General features: G+C 39.7%; 1 pseudogene; it reads left to right on the forward strand.

The window, feature by feature from the left end:
• The window catches only part of LOC122440934, a 24,852-nt pseudogene extending 6,112 nt beyond the window's left edge, over positions 1-18,740 (forward strand).
• Positions 18,741-19,527: the final 787 nt, after the last annotated feature.

Below are 19,527 nucleotides of genomic sequence, written 5' to 3' on the forward strand. Positions count from 1 at the left end.
TCTTGTAGACAGCATATATGGGGGTCTTGTTTTTGTATCCATTCAGCCAATCTTTGTCTTTTGGTTGGGGCATTCAACCCATTTACATTTAAGGTAATTATTCATAGGTGTGGTCCCGTTGCCATTTACTTTGTTGTTTTGGGTTCACGTTTATACAACCTTTCTGTATTTCCTGTCTAGAGAAGATCCTTTAGCATTTGTTGAAGAGCTGGTTTGGTGGTGCTGAATTCTCTCAGCTTTTGCTTATCTGTAAAGCTTTTGAGTTCTCCTTCATAGCTGAATGAGATCCTTGCTGGATACAGTAATCTAGGTTGTAGGTTATTCTCTTTCATTACTTTCAGGACGTCCTGCCATTCCCTTCTGGCCTGGAGGGTTTCTATTGATAGGTCAGCTGTTATCCTTATGGGAATCCCTTTGTGTGTTATTTGTTGTTTTTCCCTTGCTGCTTTTAATATTTGTTCTTTGTGTTTGATCTTTGTTAGTTTGATTAATATGTGTCTTGGGGTGTTTCGCCTTGGGTTTATCCTGTTTGGGACTCTCTGGGTTTCTTGGATTTGGGTGGCTATTTCCTTCCCCATTTTAGGGAAGTTTTCAGCTATTATCTCCTTGAGTATTTTCTCATGGCCTTTCTTTTTGTCTTCTTCTTCTGGGACTCCTATGATTCGAATGTTGGGGCGTTTCACAGTGTCCCAGAGGTCCCTGAGGTTGTCCTCATTTCTTTTGATCCTTTTTTCTTTTTTCCTCTCTGCTTCATTTATTTCCACCATTTTATCTTCTACCTCACTTATCCTATCTTCTGCCTCCGTTATTCTACTCTTGGTTCCCTCCAAAGTGTTTTTGATCTCATTCATTGCATTATTCATTTTTAATTGACTCTTTTTTATTTCTTCTAGGTCTTTATTAAACAGTTCTTGAATCTTTTCAATCTTTGTTTCCAGGCTATTTATCTGTAACTCCATTTTGTTTTCAAGATTTTGGATCATTTTTATTATCATTATTCTAAATTCTTTTTCAGGTAGATTCCTTATCTCCTCCTATTTTGTTTGACTTGGCATTTTTCATGTTCCTTTACCTGTTGGGTATTTCTCTGCCTTTTCATCTTGTTTAGATTGTTGTATCTGGAGTGGGCTTTCTGTATTCTGGAGGTCTGTGGTTCCTTTTTATTGTGGAGGATTAACCCAGTGGGTGGGGTTAGACGATTGGCTTGTCAAGATTTCCTGGTTAGGGGAGCTTGCGTCAGTGTTCTGGTGCGTGGAACTTGATTTCTTCTCTTTGGAGAGCAATGGAGTGCCCAGTAATGTTTTGAGATGGGTCTATGTGTTAGGTGTGTCCTTGGGCAGCCTGTATGTTGATGTTCAGGGCTATGTTCCTGCGTTGCTGGAGAATTTGCGTGGTATGTCTTGCTCTAAAACTTATTGGCTCTTGGGTGGTGGTTGGTTTCAGTGTAGGTATGGAGGCTTTTGGACGGTCACTTATTACTTAAAGTTCCATGTAGTCACGAGTTTTCTGGTGTTCTCAGGTTTTGGGCTTAAGTCTCCTGCCTCTGGATTTCAGTTTTATTCTTCCTGTAGTCTCAGGACTTCTCCAACTATACAGCCCTGATAAGAAAACTTCTAGGTTAATGGCTAAAAGATTCTCCCCCGTTAGGGACACCCGGAGAGGTTCACAGAGTTACATGAAGAAGAGGAGAGGGAGGAGGGAGATAGAGATGAACAGGAGGAGAGAAAGGGGGACTCAAGAGGAGAGAGACAGATCTACGCAGCTGTCTGTTCCCAGAGTGTTCTCCGTAGCCCAGTCACCTACAAGGATTCACAGAATTGGATTGGGAAGAGAAGGGGAAAAGAGGAAATAGAGGTGTTCTGAGGTAGAAAACAGAGAGTCAAGATTGGGAGAGAATAATCTTCGGTTTAAAAATAGGGCTTCTCTTTTTTTTTTTGTAAGGTTATAGTGTATTGAAAATGAAAATTAAGGAGTAGTAGAGGAGTACTAGAGGACTTTAAAAGAAATAAGAGAAAAAGAAAAATAGAAAATAGAAGAGAAAAAGGAAAGAAAAAAAGAAAAAAAAAGAAAGAAAAAGAAAAAAAAGAAAAAAAAAAAAAGAAAAAAGAAAAAAAAATTTTTTTTTTCCCCCCTAATTAAAAAAATCGTAAAAGTCTGTGGAAATGAAAGTTAAGGAGTAATGGGGGAGTAATAGGGGATTTTAAAGGAAAATAAAAGAGAAGAAAGAAAAAAGAAAAAAAGAAAAAAATAAAAATAAAATAAAAATAAAAATAAAAAAGAGAAAAAAGTAAAATTATATCTAGGAGTTTCTCTGGAGCTGTTGCGGTCAGTGTGGGTTCGGCTCAGTTTCAGATAGCTCCTCGTTCCAGCTTACGCTTCTCGATATCTACAGGCCCCTCCGGTGTAGTCAGCGTTTCCTAGAGGGATTTTAATCTGTTGCACCAGTCCCTTCTGAAGCGGTTCCCTTTGTTTATTTGGCTTCTGTTTGCCGGTCTCTTCAGAGCCTCATTTCCGCCCTGACACAGGCAGGCGGAGGTGGACTCTCACCCAGGTAGCTAGCTCCGTCGCTCTGCGGGGCAGGGAGGGGCTTGCGCTGCAGGGAGTGGCTGGCGCCGTGGGGACAGGCCTGCGCTGCGGGGATGGGCTGGGGCTGCCGGGAGGGGCTGACGCTGCTTTCTCCGTCTGTGCTGCTCAGGCTCCCGGCTGTTCTATATGGAGCGCGCCCCGCGCTGCGCGAGGCTCCAGCCCTCGGGTGTTCCACAAAAGCGCGGAAGGAAAAGCTGCGCCTGCTCTCTGTGCCTTCCCCGTCAGAGCGGTCCAGGCAGCCAGGGGCTTGGTGGGCGCACTCTCCCCAGGTGTGGCGCGCCCACTCCCTTCCACGGTCCCAATCTCAGTTTCCGCTGGCGCCAGTCGGGCGCGCGCGCCTTCCGCCCTCCGCGTCCCCAGCCCCAGTCTCCGCCCGCACCGGTCGGGTGCCTGCGCCCTGTGTCTCGCCGCGACCTTCCCCTTCCCCCTGCCTCCTGCCTCCGGCGGGGCTGGGCCAGTCCGCAGCCTGCGAGCTCCTCTCTGGACCCTCTCGGTCTCTTTGTTCTGCGAGCGGCCGGCAGTGTGTTCGGGCTGGTTAATTTACTCTCTCTCTTTTGGTCTCCCACAGTTCAAGTTGGCAACTCACAGAAGTTCCCTCCGATTGTCCTCAGGGCACTCGGCCCGGACCCTACCCCAAGCAATGCCGCCTAGGAGCTCCCGGGACGGATCTCCGTCCTTAGCTCTTTTGTCTCACTTTTTATCTTTTATATTTTGTCCTACCTCCTTTCGAAGACAATGGGCTGCTTCTCTGGGCGCCCGATGACCTCAGCTAGCGATCCGAAGTTGTTTTGCGAAGTTTGCTCTGCGTTCAGTTATTCTTTTGATGAATTTGTAGGAGAGAAAGTGGTCTCCCCGTCCTACTCCTCCGCCATCTTGAGCTGACTCGAGCATTTTTCATATGTTTGTTTTATGTGTGTAGCCATCTTATGTCTTCTTTGGAGAAATGTCTGTTTAGGTTTTTTTCCACTTTTTGATTGGGTTGTTTGTTTTTCTGGTACTGAGTTGTATGAGCTACTTGTAAATTTTGGAAATTAATCCTTTGTCAGTTGTTTCATTTGCTATTATTTTCTCCCATTCTGAGGGTTGTCTTTTCACCTCGCTTATAGTTTCCTTTGCTGTGCAAAAGCTTTGAAGTTTAATCAGGTCCCACTTGTTTGCTTTTGTTTTTATTTCCTTTACTGTAGGAGGCGGGTCATAGAGTATCCTGCTTTGATTTATGTCATCGAGTGTCCTGCCTATGTTTTCCTCTAAGAGTTTTATAGTTTCTGGTCTTACATTTAGGTCTTTAATTAATTTTGAGTTTATCTTTGTATATGGTGTTAGGAAGTGTTCCAATTTCATTCTTTTATATGTCGCTGTCCAGTTTTCCCAGCACCATTTATTGAAAAGGCTGTCTTTGCCCCATTGTATATTCTTGCCTCCTTTACAAAACTAAGGTAGCCATAGGTGCATAGGTTAATTTCTGGGATGTCTGTTTTGTTCCTTTGTTCTATATTTCTGTTTTTGTGCCAGTACCAGACTGTCTTAATGACTGTAGCTTTGTAGTATAATCTGAAGTCAGGAAGGTTGATTCCTCCAGCTCCATTCTTCTTTCTCAAGACTGCTTTTGCTATTCAGGGTCTTTTGTGTTTCCATATACATTGTGAAAAATTTTTATCTAGTTCTGTGAAAAATGTCATTGGTAGTTTGATAGGGATCACATTGAATCTGTAGATTGCATTTGGTAGTATAGTATTTTCACAATATTGATTCTTCTGACCCAGGGACATAGATTCTCTCTCCATTTGTTTATATTGTCTTTGATTTCTTTCATCAGTACATTTTTTTGTCTTCTTAGATAAGTTTATTCCTAGATATTTAGTTCTTTTTGTTGCAATGGTGAAGGGGATTGATTCCTTAATTTCTCTTTCTGACTTTTCATTGCTAGTATATAGAAATGCAAGTGGTTTCTGTGTATTGATTTTGTATCCTGCAACTTTGCTAAATTCACTGATTAACTCTAGTAATTTTCTGATGGTATCTTTAGAGTTTTCTATGTACAGTATCATGTCATCTGCAGGCAATGAGAACTTTACTTCTTTTCCAATCTGGATTCATTTTCTTTCTTTTTCTTCTCTGAATGATGTACTAGATTTCCAAAACTAGGTTGAATAATAGTGGTGAAGTGGACACCCTTGTCTTGTTCTTGATCTTAAGGGTAATGCTTTAAGTTTTTCACCCTTGAAAATAATGTTTTCTGTAGGCTTATCATATATGGCCTTTATTATATTGAGGTAGGTTCTATGCCCATTTTTTGAAGAGTTTTAATCATAAATGGGTGCTGAATTTTGTCAAAGGATTTTTATGCATCTATTGAGATTATCATACAATTTTTATCTTTGAATTTATTAACATGGTGTATCACACTCATTGATTTGTGCATATTGAAGAACCCTTGCTTCCCTGGAATAAACCCAAGTTGATCAAGGTGTGTGAATTTTTTGATGTGTTGCTGAATTCTGTTTGCTAAAATTTTGTTGAGGATATGTGTATCTATGTTCATCAGTGATATTGGTCTATAGTTTTCTTTTTTATGTGTTGTCTTTGTATGGTTTTGGTATCAGGGTGATGGTGGCCTTGTAGAATGAGGAGTTTGGAAGTGTTCCTTCATCTGCAATTTTTGGAAAGAGTTTTAGAAGGATAGGCATTATCTCTTCTCTAAATGTTAGAATTCTCCTGTGAAGCCATCTGATCCTGTACTTTTGTTTTCTGGGAGATTTTGGATCACAGCTTCAATTTCAGTGCTTGTAATTGGGTTGTTCATAATTCCTATTTCTTCCTGGTTCAGTCTTGGAAGATTGAACTTTTCTAAGAATCTGTCCATTTCTTCCAGGTTACCCATTTTATTGCCATATAGTTGTTCATATTAGTCTCTTATAATCCTTTGTATTTCTGCTCTGTCTGCTGTAACCTCTCCTTTTTCATTTCTAATTTTGTTGATTTGATTCCTCTCTCCTTTTTTCTTGATGAGTCTGGCTAAAAGTTTGTCAATTTTGTTTATCTTCTCAAAGAAGCAGCTTTTAGTCTTATTAATCTTTACTATTGTTCCTTTGATTTCTTTTTCATTTATTTCTGCTTGGATCTTTATAAGTTATTTCTTTCTACTAATTTTTTTTTCTTCTTCTTTTTGCAGTTGTTTTAGGTGTAAAGTTAGGTTGTGTATTCCATGTTTTTCTTGTTTCTTGAGGTAGGATTGTATTGCTATAAACTTCCTTCTTATAACTTATTTTGCTGCACCCTATAGGTTATCAGTTGTTGTGTTTTCATTTTCATTTGTTTCTAGAAGTTTTTTTATTTCCTTTTTGATTTCTTCAGTAACCTGTTGACTATTTAGAAACATATTGTTTAATCTCCATGTGTTTTTGTTTCTTGCAGTTTTTTTCCTTGAAATTGATATCTAGTCTCATAGCCTTGTGTTCAGAAAAGATGCCTGATATGATTTCAATTTTTTAAAATTTACTGAGGTTTGATTTGTGACCCAAGATGTGGTCTATCCTGGAGAATGTTTCATGTGCACTTGAGAAGAAGGTGTATTCTTCCACATTTGGATGAAATGTCCCGAAGATATCAATGAGATCCACCTCATATAATCTATCATTTAAGACTTGTGTTTCCTTATTAATTTTCTCTTTTGATGATCTGTCCATTGGTGTGAGTGGAGTGTTAAAGTCTCCTATTATTGTGTTACTGTCAGTTTCTCCTTTTATGTCTGTTAGTGTTTGTCTTATGTATTGAGGTGCTCCTATGTTGGGTGCATAGATATTTACAATTGTTATGTCTTCCTCTTGGATTGACCCCTTGATCAGTATGTAATCTGATCTCTTGTAATCCTTATTTCTTGTAATCTTCTTTGTTGTAAGGTCTATTTTGTTTGATATGAGGATTGCTACTCCAGCTTTCTTTTGCTTCTTATTTGCATGGAATATACTTTTCCATCCTCTCACTTTCAGTCTATATGTGTCTTTAGGTCTGAGATGGGTTTCTTGTAGACAACATATATATGGGTCTTGTTTTTGTATCCATTCAACAGTCTGTGTCTTTTGGTTGGAGCATTTAATATGTTTACATTTAAAGTAATTATTGATATATATGTTCCTATTATCATTTTCTTCATTGTTTGGAGTTGATTTTGTAGAACTTTTCCCTTCTCCTGTATTTTTTGACTATGTAAGTCCCTTTAACATTTGTTTTAAAGCTGGTTTGGTGGCACTGAATTCTCTTAACTTTTGCTTGTCTGAAGAGCTTTTTATTTCTCCATCAATTTTGAATGAGATCCTTGCCAGGTACGGTAATGTTGGTTGTAGATTTTTCCTTTTCAGTACTTTAAATGTATTCTGCCATTCCCTTCTGGCCTGCAGAGTTTCTGCTGAAAGATCAGCTGCTAAGCATATGGGATTTCCCTTGTATGTTACTTGTTGCTTTCCCCTTGTTGCTTTTAATATTCTTTCTTTGTATTTAATCTTTGTTAGTTTGATTAGTATGTATCTTGGTGTGTTTCTCCTTGGGTTTATCCTGTATGAGACTCTTTGCACCTCTTGGACTTGATTGACTATTTACTTTTCCATGTTGGGGTAATTTTCAACTATAGTCTCTTCAAGAATTTTCTCACACCCTTTCTTTTTCTCTTCTTCTTCTGGGACCCCTATAATTTGAATGTTACTGCATTTGATATTTTACCAGAGGTCTCTGAGTCTATCCTCAGTTCTTTTCATTCTTTTTACTTTACTCTGCTCTTCAGAAGTTTTTCACACCATTTTACCTTACAGATCACTGATTCATTATTCTGCTTCAGATATTCTGCTATTGTTTCCTTCCAGAGTATTTTTAATTTCAGTAATTGTGTTGTTTGTCTCTGTATGTTTTATTCTTTAATTCTTCTAAGTCTTTGTTAATTGATTCTTACATTTTCTTCATTTTGTTTTCAAGGTTTTTGATCATCTTTACTATCATCATTCTGAATTCTTTTTCAGGTATTTTGCCTATTTCCTCTTCATTTATTTGGACATCTGTGTTTCTAGTGTGATCCTTCATTTGTGTAGTATTTCCCTGCCTTTTCATTATTTTTTTTTAACTTAGTGTGTTTGAGGTGTCCATTTCCCAGGCTTCAAGGTTGATTTTTTCCTTTCTTTAGGTTTCTGCCCTCATAAGCTTGGTCCAGTGGTTTGTACAAGCTTCATATACGGTGAGACTTGTGCTGAGTTTTTGTTTGTTTGTTTTTCCTCTGATGGGCAAGGTTGAGTGAGGTGGTAATCCTATCTGCTGATGAGTGGGTTTGTACTTTTTTATTGTTTGTTGTTTAGATGAGGTGTCCTGCACAGGGTGCTACTGGTGGTTGGGTGATGCTGGGTCTTCTATTCAAGTGGTTTCCTTTGTGTGAGTTCTCTCTCTTTGATACTCCCTATAGTTAGTTCTTTGGTAGTCTAGGGTCTTGGCATCAGTGCTTCCACTCCAAATGCTCAGGGCTTGATTTCTGGTCAGGAACAAAGATTCTACAAGTGGTTTGTTGTGGCCTTAAGTGAGATTAAAACAAATACCAAAAATGAACCCCAGACAAATGGCAGTTACAAAATCAGGCAAATAATGATGAAAATATTGGAATATACACACACACATATATATACCCATTAGCAAAGTCAAGCAGTTCAACAAAAATACAGTAGACTGGCCTGGTGAACAAAGGAAATAAAAAATTATATTTACCAGTTAAGAACAAAACTAACTTAAGCACAGACTGAAAAGCAAAACTAAAGCAATGTGCTAATTGGGGAATAAATTAATGCAAACAATACTAACAAATATGTTGAAAGGAAAGAGAGAAAAGAAAGAAAGAAGAGAAATGCAAAGTTAAATAGAGGTAGATGAAGATTTATATGCATTAAAGATTAACTGCAAGGGGAAAAGAACAGTAGGAAAAGCAAACAAATGAATAAATGTAGAAAAAATAAAAATAGATTTAAAAAATTTAAATCAAAAAGAGAGAGAGAGAGAGAGAAAGGATAATTCCACAAAACTGTAAAAACCCAACATAGAGGCAGAGGTTTATAACAACAATAAAAAATGTGAATAAGAAAAAAAAAGCTCAAAAGCTTAATTATATTTCATAGTGCCAGTAAAATCAACAACTACAACAGAGGGGGGAAAATAGGCAATAAAAGAAAGAAAAAAACATTCGCAAAGAATCTACAGAATAAGTCAAAGCATAAGAATAATAAATGTTTTTCTTGAGTCACTGCTGTCAGAGTCCTTTCCCTCACTGGGAGTCACAGTCCACCTCACCTCCCTAGGATGCCCTCCAACACTGTGCTGTTCTCTGGACCTGCTACGGGGGCAGCTCAGATTCTAATCTAGTCCTACTCTCGTGTGTTCTTGCCTCCAATGTCTGCAGCTATCAGAACGAGTGCATTTTCTTTTCAGGGAGCTCTCAATGTCCTTTTATATAGTCCATAGACACAGAGTCTGCCTAGCTGATCACGTAGAATTTGTAGCTTGTACATCTAGTAGAAAGGTTTTGGTTCTTCTTCCTTAGCAACACTACCCCTGGATTTCAGTTGTTTTATTTTCACCTCTGCATGTGGGTCATCCATTGGGGTTTGCTCCTGAGGCTTCCCTGGAGGTCTTGGGTCTACGCCTGTGAGGGCCAGGTGTGGAGGTGGTGCAGCTGCTTGAGTCTCAGGGATCCTGGCAGCACCAGGTACTCAGGGGAATCGGCGGCTAGGGCAGCAGGAAATATAGTGCTCTAGAAGGGTATGGCAACCAGTATTGGTCAATACACTCCCATATTCCTGTCTGGTGAACTCCCCTGACAGAGAAGTCTGGCAGGCCAGTCCACAGGATCACAAAAAGCTGGACATGACCGAAGCAACTCTGTGTGCATAGACGCAAGACTTGTTTTGCCTGTGGCAGCTCCGCCCCAGTGAGAATTGAGCATGAAGGTGGCACAGCTGCTTGGCTTGCAGGGACCCTGGTAGTGCCAAGTGTTCAGGGACACACACTGCCTCCACCGCAGGTGTTAAGGCCCTATCAGAGTCTTTTTTCAAGCCTTTTGTAGCTGGTGATCAGAAGGCCTCTTTGGCCAGTCTTTCTCTGTAGCTCTGCCTATTCTGGTATTTAGAGGTCTCCCATTGCCTGGGGTCATTCTTCGTCATTTGGCACATCAGACACATAGAGGGGGCCCCCCCAAGCTGGGGTCTTACTCTGTAGATTGGCATGTCAGGTACTTAAAGGAGCACAGTGGGTGGGGTCCTACTCTGTAGTTCAGTGAATCAGGCGTTTGATGGGCCAGCCTCTCTGTTGTTCAGCTGTCAGTGCTGGCATGTGGGGAGAGAGGCTCTGATGATGGCTCCACCCACTATGCATGATTCAGCAGTATCACGTTGCTTCCATGGCTGCCCGGCTTTCTTCCATCGGCATTTCCTACCACAGTCTCCTCCCTTATATTCCCTCAATCCCCCTGGGATTGCTCCACAGTCCTTAAACTCCAGCTCCCAGTCTCTGCACCTTCCAGGGGACCTGCATCCCTGTCCAGGGTATGTACAGCTGTGGCAAGGACAGCCTGATTCTCATGCCATTAGGCTGCCTCAGATCAGCTGTTTCACTCTCAGCCTTAAATGTTTCTCCTCTGACTTAGACAGTTGCCCTGATGTGATGATCAGAGCCCTGCTTCAGTTCCCCCACCCACCTAGGGCAGGTTCAGTCCTATTAATGCTCCTGTTTTTTTTCCCCTAATTCCTTCATCCTACCGAATTTTGCATGGTTCTATATATTCTTTTCCACTGGTCAGGTACTTCTGTCCACTCTCAGCTGGTGTTCTGCATGCACTTCTGTGTCTGAAGGTGTATCCCTGATGTATTTGTGGAGAGAGATGTACTCCATGTCCACCTACTTCTCTGCCATCTTGTTTTCTCCCTGCCACGTTATTTTTTTTAATTGAGGATATTTGCTTTACAGAATTTTGTGGTTTTATGTTATACATCGACAAGAAGCAGTCATAGGTACACTCATGTCCCCTTTTAATACACTGAAAATTTGAGAGTTTGTCACAGTCCTTACATATTTTTCACAGAAAATTCTATTTTTCAAATGTCTGCATTGCAGTTATGTGTGAGGAGGCATGCTACTGCTTCTCAACCTTGGGTTTTATTGCAATCATCTGGGACGCTTAAAAATACTGACCATTGGTTCTCACCATCAGATATCCAGATTTAACTGGATCTGGGTGTATTTTGAAGTTTCCCTGGTGGCTCAGCTGGTAAAGAATCTTCCTGCAATGAGGGAGACCTGGGTTTGACCCCTGGATTCAGAAGATACCCTGCAGGTGGGCATGGGCAACCCACTCCAGTATTCTTGCCTGTAGAATCCCCATGGACAGAGGAGCCTGGAAGGCTACAGTCCATGGGGTGGCAAAGAGTTGGACATGACTGAGTGACTAGCACAAGGCATGTTCTGAGCATGAGGATTTTGAAAACACTCAGGTGGTTCTAGTGTGTGGCCAAGGTTGTCAACTACTGATCCAAGTCAGATCTTTCCATTAAAGGTGAACTTTATGCCTTGGGTCCTAACTGCTCATGTACAATTGTTGAAGATCCAGAAGAGATTAGAGGGCAAAGGGGGATGATATGAAGACCCTGATGTAGCAACAAGTGATGTGTTTTTCCCATTATTTCTGATAAATTTCTTCACATAGCTTCTCTACATCATATGCATGGGCTTCAATTCCAAGTGAAGTGCTTGAAATCACTGCTCTATGTTGCATGTTGCATTCAACTTACATACTTTCAACAGTGGTCTGGAAATGTCTCTTTGCTTTAAAAACTCACTTGATCCCTATACACCCCTCAAGCTATTGGTGGAATAGCTTCTTCAGTCAGTTATGATTGCTGTTACCTCTTTGTTCTTTCTTGCATTTCGTCCTACATAATGTGTTAACCAACTCTGTTAAATATTCATCATTAAAATGACTAATTTGCTTCTATCGCTTCTTTAGTTTGGCAATTCTGAATCTGTGGTTCCACACAAACGTCTCCATCCTTGTAGAAATCTGCATCAGAGGTTTCCATCCTGAGTCTGTCTTCCTGCCTGTGCTAAGGAAGGATCCTGAAACTTCGTCACACTCCGGGAAGGAGACGGGGAGTGAGTCTGTGCTTCTTGGTCATGCTCTAGCAGGGATGCAACCCAACCCAGTAATTGCTAAGGGAGACAGAAAGGGATGAAGGGAGTGTTGGGAGCATGATTTCCTCCTCAAGCAGAATGAACATCACAGTTGGTATAGAAAGATGAGAGGGCACAAATCTACAGGGGTTTGGAATAGAGCCCTTTGAAGTTTATGTTCTTAGTTCTGGTTGGGGTGTGAGAACTCTCATTCAGAGTCCTGCTTCCACTCTCAGTGGTCTGGTTCTGACTAGCATCTCTCCCACCAGAGCAGCAAATGGGTCTCTGTAACCTTTCCCCTGAGCACTTCAGTTCATTATGAGAGAGGTACTGAGGATGAGGAAAATGACTTGAGCCATAAAATCATGTACTGCTATGGAAGGCTGTCTAAATGTCAGGCTCTGAAGTATAAGTTCTATAGTTTTTGCTTGATTACATCTGCAGAATTTCTCCCCAAATGTATGTACACATATTTCTATTATTTTAATAAGATGAAAGAAGTGAAACATTTTATGTCACATGTACCAGGTCATGAGTTAGAGGATGTTAAAGCCAAGTTTGAAGCTGGTTATTCTGGGCAGAATGATTCCAGACACAGGGCGTCTGGGAAGACTACTCCCTGCCACCTGAACAGTCCTGTCCCTTCCCTGTCAGTCCTGTCAGAGACTCCCTGCTCACTGTGCCCTTCCACTTTCAGTTTTCTGGAGGACACAGTGGAGGTTACTAGGTAGCACCTGCTGCATCAACTATGGAAAGAACATCTGAGATCACAGACAACCATAGAAATAATTGGGACCTGAAATTTTAGAGATGTCTCTGTTGATGCTCTTCCTGGATTTCACTTCCTCTGTCCACTCCTCCTCCATACTTATCGTCAGCTGACTCAGTCATGAAAGGAGACACAAAGTCTGTCTTTTGGTCCGTTTCTACTTAGAAAATGAAAACTGTTTAAAATAAAATGCCCTTTATTATGTTGAGGTATGTTCCTTCTATTCCTGCTTTCTGGAGAGTTTTTATCATAAATGGATGTTGAATTTTGTCAAAGGCTTTCTCTGCATCTATTGAGATAATCATATGGTTTTTATCTTTCAATTTGTTAATGTGGTGTATTACATTGATTGATTTGTGGATATTAAAGAATCCTTGCATTCTTGGGATAAAGACCACTTGGTCATGATGTATGATCTTTTTAATATGTTGTTGGATTCTGTTTGCTAGAATTTTGTTAAGGATTTTTTCATCTATGTTCATCAGTGATATTGGCCTGTAGTTTTCTTTTTTTGTGGCAACTTTGTCTGATTTTGGTATTAGGGTGATGGTGGCCTCATAGAATGAGTTTGGAAGTTTACTTTCTGAAATTTTCTAGAAGAGTTTGAGTAAGATAGGTGTTAGCTCTTCTCTAAAATTTGGTAGAATTCAGCTGTGAAGCCATCTGGTCCTGGGCTTTTGTTTGCTGGAAGATTTCTGATTACAGTTTTGATTTCTGTGCTTGTGATGGGTCTGTTAAGATCTTCTATTTCTTCCTGATTCAGTTTTGGAAAGCTATACTTTTCTAAGAATTTGTCCATTTCTTCCAAGTTGTCCATTTTATTGGCATATAGCTGCTGGTAGTAGTCTCTTATGATCCTTTGAATTTCTGTGTTTTCTGTTGAGATCTCTCCATTTTCATTTCTAATTTTGTTGATTTGATTCTTCTCCCTTTGTTTCTTGATGAGCAAACATTATCTTCAATGGTGAAAAATTGAGAGCATTTCCCCTAAAGTCAGGAAAGGCAAGGGTGCCCACTCTCACCACTACTATTCAACATTGTTTTGGAAGTTTTGGCCACAGCAATCAGAGCAGAAAAAGAAATAAAAGGAATCCAGATTGGAAAAGAAGAAGTAAAACTCTCACTGTTTGCAGATGACATGATCCTCTACGTAGAAAACTCTAAGACTCTACCAGAAAATTACTAGAGCTAATCAATGAATATAGTAAAGTTGCAGGCTATAAAATTAACACAGAGAATTCCCTTGCATTCCTATACACTAAGAATGAGAAAACAGAAAATGAAATTAAGGAAACAATACCATTCACCAATGCAACGAAAAGAATAAAATACTTAGGAATATATCTACCTAAAGAAACAAAAGACCTATATATAGAAAATTATAAAACACTGATGAAAGATATCAAAGAGGACACAAATAGATGGAGAAATATACCGTGTTCATGGATTGGAAGAATCAATATTGTGAAAATGAGTATACTATCCAAAGCAATCTATAGATTCAATGCAATCCCTATCAAGCTACCAACGGTATTTTTCACAGAACTAGAACAAACAATTGCACAATTTGTACGGAAATACAAGAAACCTCGAATAGCCAAAGCAATCTTGAGAAAGAAGAATCAAACTGAAGGAATCAACCTGCCTGACTTCAGGCTCTACTACAAAGCCACAGTCATCAAGACAGTATGGTACTGGCACAAAGACAGAAATATAGATCAATGGAACAAAATAGAAAGCCCAGAGATAAATCCACATACCTATGGACACCTTATCTTTGACAAAGGAGACAAGAATATACAATGGAGAAAAGACAATCTCTTTCACAAGTGGTTCTGGGAAACTTGTCAACCACTTGTAAAAGAATGAAACTAGAACACTTTCTAACACCATACATAAAAATAAACTCAAAATGGATTAAAGATCTAAATGTAAGACCAGAAACAAACTCCTAGAGGAGAACATAGGCAAAACACTCTCCGACATAAATCACAGCAGGATCCTCTATGACCCACCTCCCAGAATATTGGAAATAAAAGCAAAAATAAACAAATGGGACCTAATGAAACTTAAAAGCTTATGCACAACAAAGGAAACTCTAAGCAAGGTGAAAAGACAGCCTTCAGAATGGGAGAAAATAATAGCAAATGAAGCAACGGACAAAGGATTAATCTCAAAAATATACAAGCAACTCCTGCAGCTCAGTGCCAGAAAAATAAACGACCCAATCAAAAAATGGGCCAAAGATCTAAACAGACATTTCTCCAAAGAAGACATACAGATGGCTAACAAACACATGAAAAGATGCTCAACATCACTCATTATCAGAGAAATGCAAATCAAAACCTCAATGAGATACCATTACATGCCAGTCAGAATGGCTGCTATCCAAAAGTCTACAAGCAATAAATGCTGGAGAGGGTGTGGAGAAAAGGGAACCCTCTTACACTGTTGGTGGGAATGCAAACTAGTACAGCCACTATGGAGAACAGTGTGGAGATTCCTTAAAAACTGGAAATAGAACTGCCATATGACCCAGCAACCCCACTCCTGGGCATACACACTGAGGAAACCAGATCTGAAAGAGACACGTGTACCCCAATGTTCATCGCAGCACTGTTTATAATAGGCAGGACATGGAAGCAACCTAGATGCCCATCAGCAGATGAATGGATAAGGAAGCTGTGGTATATATGCACTATGGAATATTACACAGCCATTAAAAAGAATTCATTTGAATCAGTTCTAATGAGATGGATGAAACTGGAGCCCATTATACAGAGTGAAGTAAGCCAGAATGATAAAGACCAATACAGTGTACAGACACATATATATGGAATTTAGAAAGATAGTAATGATAACCCTATATGCAAAACAGAAAAAGAGACACAGATGTACAGAGCAGACTTTTAGACTGTGTGGGAGAAGGTGAGGGTGGGATGTTCTGCGAGAGCAGCACTGAAACAAGTATACTATCAAGGGTGAAACAGATCACCAGCCCAGGTTGGATGCATGAGACAAGTGCTCAGGGCTGGTGCACTGGGAAGACCCAGAGGGATGGGATGGAGAGGGAGGAGGGAAGGGGGATCAGGAAGGGGAACACATGTAAGTCCATGGCTGATTCATGTCAATGTATGGCAAAAACCACTACAATATTGTAAAGTAATTAGCCTCCAAGTAATAAAAATAAATGGGAAAAAATAAATAAAAATTCATATTTTTTACACTATGTTGTGATTTGTTGTGTTATAAAAGTAATACTGGTTTTAAAATGTTCATATTTTAAAAATATGTGATGGTTATTGTGAGAGTAATAATAGGTAATATTTTTTAATTTTTTATTTATATATTGTGTAGATATATAAATGGGGCTTCCCAGGTGGCTCAGTGGTAAAGAATTCAAATGCCAATGCAAGATATGTGGATTCGATCCTGGGTTGAGAAGATCCCCTGGAGGAGGACATGGAAACCCACTCCAGTATTCTTGCCTGCAGAGTCCTCATGGACAGAGAAGCCTGACAGGCCACAGTCCTCGGGGTTGCAGAGAGCTGGACATGACTGAAGCGACTGAGCATGCATGCAGATACATAAATGATGAAAAATTATTCGGCCATGAAAAAAGGAAATCCTGCCATTTCTGCCAACATGAATGGACTTAGAGAATATTATGCTTATTATAATATATACACCATACACAGAAAGTCAGACACTGCATGATCTCACTGATGTGTGGAATCGATGAAAATCAAACTCTTAGGACCATAGATTTGAACTGTAGTTGTGAGAAGCAAGTTGTTGGGAAAATGGGGAGATGTTGGTGAAAGTGTACAAACTTTCAGTTAAAAAATAAGTAAGTTTCGTGGCTCTAATAAGCAGCCTGGTGGTTATTAGCTAATAATTCTGTATCATATTGAGGTTTGCTAAGAGAGACCGGCTTAGCTGTTACTACCACTAGTACATACACTAATACTCACACATGTGAGGTGACATATGTTAAATAACTTGATCGTGGTGATCACTCACAATGTCTGTGTGTATTAAATCATCATTTTGGACATCTTTTAAAAAGCTCCACATTGCACAGGCAAAATATATGCAATTTTGTCATTCATACTTGTAAACTGAAAAACAACAACAACAACAGTGAAGTAGTAGTATTCTGCCAGAACACAATAGAATACAAAGAAGCAATGTGGTCTCCAGTGGGAGCTTGATATATGACACAGGGAACACAACCCAGTGCTCTGTGACAACCTGGAGGGATAGGGTGGGGAGGGAGATGGAAGGAGGGTTCAGGCGGGAGGGGACACATATATGCCTGTGGCCGATTCATGTGGATATATGGCAGAGGCCAATACAATACTGTAAAGTAATTACCCGCCAATTAAAATAAATAAATAAATAATTTAAAAAGTAATGTTGTCTCACACATGATACATTTTACCGAGATGGTATTGGATTGAAACAAATCACTCCGTATAAAATAAAAAGGTCCAAGTAGGTTTCTTAAATTGTGTTGTCACTTAATGATTGACAATGCTCTGTACACACTGACACCATGTTTGTAGTCATCAATGCAGTGTGATCATGTGCACTTCATTGAAACATACTGATTGAAAACTCAAGTCCACCTAAGTCAAAGATGGAAGTATATACTAAATGACTAAAAAAGACTAATCACTTATTTCATGAAAGATGAAAGACAGAGAAACAAAAGAATGATAAAACAGAATACCACATAGAAATATGTTCTGATTATCTTTAATTAGAATTCTGATAACACAGTTCTGCATGTCATAGAAATTTGCAAATACTCTAAATGAAGAAAATATCTAGAATTGCATTTGAATAAAATAAAAATCCTATACTTATGCCTTAATCTCTTTAAATTCAAATTATGTTTTTCCTTAAAAGGGGGAAGGGAATTTCTCATCCTATATTATTTCTACAGAGTAGGTTGCAGTAAAACTGAGATCATGGATATATAACTTCTAATGTGCTTGTTACCTTTCACTTTTCAGTGAAGTTTTATAAAGTAAGCACAGAAACCAAGGAGGACACAATTCTAAGCAGAGAGAATTTGTCATGCTGAGAAGTATTGCTAAAGGTAGTGGGGTGTGTGGTCTTGGAAATGAATTGCTCGAATCCAAAATATGGACACAGTGCTGCATGACCATTTACTTATTTTCTATTTTTCCAGCGATTTTTTCCTTTTCTTGAGGTGTCCAAGCTACAGCGAACTGGAAATCTAACAAGTGTCTCAAAATTCTTCCTCATGGGCCTCTCAGATGATCCAGAACGGCAGCCTTTGCTCTTTATCCTGTTCCTGTCCACATACCTGATGACCATGCTTGGGAACCTGCTCATCAGCCTGGTTGTAATCTCTGACCTCCACCTCCACACTCTAACCTGACCTTGGCTGATCTTGGTTTCATCTCCAGCATTGTCCCCAAAAAGATTGTGAACAGCAGAGTCATCTCCTATTATGACTGCCTGACTCAGATGTCTATTTTCATCCTTTTTGGGTGTGTGGATGGTACTCTTCTTACTGCAACATCCTATGACAAGTTTGTGGCCATCTGTCACCCATTGCGCTACCTGGTCATCATGAACCCACGCCTCTGTTGCTTCTTAGTTTTGATGTCTCTTTGGTTAACCTTTTTGAGTCCCAAGTGCACAGTAGGATTGAGTCAAAATTTACCTGCTTCAGGAATGTATAAATTTCTAATTTCTTCTGTGACCTGTCTCAACTCCTCCATCTTGCCTGTTCTGATATTTTCACCAGTAACATAGTCATGTATATTGTTGGTGTCATCTCTGGTTTTCCCCTTTATCAGAGATCTTTTTCTCTGACTATAAAATTCTTTCTTCCATGCTGAGAGTCCCCTCAACAGGTGGGAAATATAAGGCCTTCTCTCACCTGGCAGGTGTTTGCTTATTTTATGAAACAGGCCTTGGTGTGTACCTCAGCTCAGCCATCTCACAATCTCTCAGCTTCCTGAGCACAATCTCTCATGCATCCTTCGATGCAGTGGCCTTGGTGGTGTACACTGTGGTCACCCCCATGCTGAACCCCTTCATCTACAACCTGAGGAACAGAGACATCAAAAGGGGCCATGTGGCGCTTACTCAGCAAAATGTTCTAATCTTAGTAACTCTTGTCCATTTGGAATGTGGGTCGGAAAATGTACAAAATTAGCATCTAGATCCAAAAATTCTACCTCTCTCATGACACCATTTCTGTAGCCCTTATGATTTCACTTCTCTTCCTTAACATCTTAATTATTGCTTCTCTTTTATATCCTTAATCTGACCATTTGGGAGTTCTCTGATCCTATGTATATCATAATCACTTTTTGACTGAATGTTATTATATCTATAGAGATTCTCTAGTTTATCTTTGGTAGTCCAAGCATCCTCAAAAGAATAATTCCTTTTTAATATATTGAAAATTTATGAGCTTTTCCCAGCTCTTGTGTGTTTCACATAGTAAATTTTATTTTTCAAATCTGTGTATTTAGGTTATGTGTGAGGATGTGTGAATGTGTTAATCACTTTGGTTGTGTCTGACTCTTTGTGACCCCATGTACTGTAGCCTGCCTGGCTCCTCTGTCCATGTAATTCTCCAGGCAAGAAATCTGGGTTGCTATGCCCATCTCTGGGAGATCTTCCCCACCCAGGGATTGAACCAAGGTCTTCCACATTGCAGGCAGATTCTTTACCATCTAAGCCACCAGAGAATGTCACTGCTCTTCAATCTTGGGTTTTGTTGAAATAATCTGGGAAGTTTAAAGTACTCAACACTGAGTCCCACTGTTATGGAGTTCAAGCTTGCTCTTGTTACCATATGACAGGCCAATGAATCAGAAGCGAGGTGTTGAGGCAAAGAATATGACTATTGAGAAAGCTGACAGACCAAGAAGATGGCAGACTACTGTCTCAAAAGAACAATCTTATTGGGATCAGGATGCCATTTTTTTTTTTTA

Source organism: Cervus canadensis, chromosome 4 (genome assembly GCF_019320065.1).
Source record: "Cervus canadensis isolate Bull #8, Minnesota chromosome 4, ASM1932006v1, whole genome shotgun sequence".
Classification (NCBI taxonomy): domain Eukaryota; kingdom Metazoa; phylum Chordata; class Mammalia; order Artiodactyla; family Cervidae; genus Cervus; species Cervus canadensis.